The sequence below is a fragment of the Tupaia chinensis genome, unplaced genomic scaffold (assembly GCF_000334495.1).
Source record: "Tupaia chinensis unplaced genomic scaffold, TupChi_1.0 Scaffold149501_1, whole genome shotgun sequence".
Lineage (NCBI taxonomy): Eukaryota > Metazoa > Chordata > Mammalia > Scandentia > Tupaiidae > Tupaia > Tupaia belangeri.
Window position 1 is genome coordinate 2293864 of NW_006209345.1, and position 2958 is coordinate 2296821.

Here is a 2958-nt window from a genome sequence, read left to right on the forward strand (position 1 = left end):
CCCCCGCGCCTGCCGCGCCCTCCCGCGGGCGCCCCCCGGAGCCCGCCCGAGGCTAGGCGGGCGCTGAGGTCCAAGTCCCAGTGGCCCCTCCCCGCACCCCCTGCTTTGTCCCAAGGGCAAACTCCTGGGAAGATCGGTGCGGTGCTCCGGTACTGAGTTTTCACCTTGCGGGACCTTGCAGACAGTTAAGTCCCCGAAGCAGGTGTGTCACCTGTAGAGCCAGATGTTTAAGGACCCAACCTTGACGGGTAGGGAAACTGAGGCACGGAGGCGGTGCGTGCTTGCCCAAGCGCACACAGCGTGACTGTTGCGGGGTTTGAAGCCAGTGGCCCTGAGCCACGTCTGCGCATTTTCCCGCGACCACTGCCACTTGAGCTGCAGTCACCTTGGCAGGACAAGGGTCCTGTCCTGGAGAAACCGCGACACCCATTCTCACTTGAGGAAGGCAGAAGAGGGCGAGTGGAGCAGGGACAGAGTGGATGAAGCTGGACAGGCTCGGGTGGGCATGGGTTTAAGGCTTTCCTTTTGAACTAAAGGTATGCCCTGTACATTGGTTATCGATTTTCCTGCACCAAGACTCAGCAACAGACACACTGTTCTAAATGCACTGCCATGCTGGCTGGGGGAGAGAGCCCCTCTGAGTTCGCAGACCCTCCCTTGGATCCTTCAACAGGCAGACTGAGCTTCCTGCATCTTGTCTCCCATGTGCCGGCCTCATCAGCTCGGCCACAGATTTCTGCTGGCAGAAGAGGGGTTAGGAGGGCGAGAATCTCACCTAGTGGGGGGGGGGTGCATAGAGGGGCTCTGGAACCAATGGGCACAAGTTTGAACTCTGGCTTTGCCCCTGGCAGGTCTAAAAGAACCTCTGCTCCCTTATAAGATGCAATGGCAATGCCTACGGTGCTGGCCTGGAGAGGACTAGCGCTGACAGGGAAACCACCAGCGTGTGTGTTCTTCACATAGCTGCGCCTTTACCGAGCTCAGTCAGAACACCTCTGGCCCCCTGGGGTTATATTCTAAGAAAGGAGACAAACAAAAACAAGAAGACAGGAAATTAAAACGAAAAGCAATAGCACCATGAACAGACAGTGGCGAATGCCTTGAACACTGAAAGATGTTGGGGAAAATTTTGACTTAGGAAACCAAGACATTTGCACTACTACCAAGAAGCAGCCATGCTTGGGGATACATTCAGTCAGAGAACACGTGAAGGGTGAAGGTCTTGGGGCAGGGTCCGGCTGGCTACTGGACTTGGAGGGGAAACCACAAAAGGCCCAAGTTGCAGAAGCTAGAAGTGGGGGTGAAAGGAGGCAAGTGAGGTGGTAGAAGAGGCCAGCTGGGGCCAGTACACTTCAGACCTGAGACCTGGAAAAAGAGTTAAGGAGGTGTCCCGAGAGCACTGGAAAGCCACTGGAGGAGTTTGAGCAGCATAAATCCTTTCTCAAACCCTGCTGGCCCTAGCAGTGCCTCCTGTGGGCTGTACTTTCGAAACAGATCCAGGCCGTCAGCCCTTCTCACACCTCTATTATTACCTCCCTCATTTGTGTTACCTCTCACCCCAAAGAGTCTCTTGGTCCTGGCCTTGACCCCCTTCAACCTGATCTCACAGCAGCCAGTGAACCTGTTAGAACAAATTGAACCACATCCTTCCTCCACTCAGGAGCCTGCAAAGGCTCCAATGTCAGGAGAGAAGGAAAGGCGTTCGGGCTCCTACAGGGCCTGATCTAGCCACACTTCTTCCTTTACTTCTCAGCCTCCTTACCCACTCTCCCTCTCCTCACCCCGCCCTGCTCCAGCCCAAGTGGCCTCCTTCTTTATCCTCAAACACAGGATGATAGCCCTGCCTCAGGGCCTTTGCACTTGCTGTTCTCTTTTTTACTCCATTTATCCACGTGGCTCAGCCCCTCACCTCTTCAGCCAGGTGAGGGGCTGTCTTCCCTGACCCCCACTGAATATTGCCAACCTTACCCCCTGCACCACCCACCCTTGTCAGCACTTCCTGCTCCATTTCTCTGCTTTACTTTTTCCTTTTGCACTAGTCACCATCTGACCCACTGAATGTTTACTTCTCTAGAATAGAACCTTGGGGACCAGCAGTTGGCATAATGGCTACATCACTGGTCTGCCACATGGCTGACCATGGTTCAGGTTCCGGACCTGGCACCTTGAAACTCACACCCGGCATATGTGCATGGTGCCCAAAATCCTGAGAGGAGAATAGAGAAGGGATTGCAGCATGGCCATCCTCCCTGGGGGGAGGGGAGAGGGGTTTGATTTCTCACTTCTGTGAGTGCACGTGCCCTGTAGCAAAAAAAAAAAAAAAAACCTCCACCAAAGCAGATTTTTTTTAAGAATTATTTTTATTTAACTTTATTTACTTATTTTAATTTGACCAGAGAGGGACAGAGCAAGAGAAAGAGCAAGAGAGAGGGAAAGTGAGAAAGCAAGTCAGCAGGTCTGGGACTTGAACCATGGTCAGTCATGTGAGAGTCCAGCGCCCTTAGCCACCATGCCATCTGCCGGTGCAAGCAGATTTTCTTAAAGGTTTCTGCAGTGTGTATGCTCACCAGAGAAAGACAGAGAGACAATGATAGGGAAAAAGAGAAATCACTCTTCTGGGGGAGGCGGCCATGCTGTAGTCCTTCCTCCTCTGTTCTCTTCCTGGGATTTGGGGCATGTGTACCTACTCACCTGACTTGATTCTCGCTTTCTGTCTTTCTGTCTCCCCGGCAAGCACATGCACCCTATAGCAAAAATCTCTCTAAAAAAAAAAAAAAAGAAAAAGAACTGATGGGACGTGCTAAGTGCACTGGCTCTAGGGATAAAGAAAAGGGGGCTGCGACAGTGCTTCTGCTGCCAGTCACTGGTTTCAGTTGGTCCAAGGTTCAAGTCAAGGTTCTAAATTTGGGAAGGAATACAGAGAAGCTGAAGACCCTTCAGTCACTGGGTTTTGAAAGG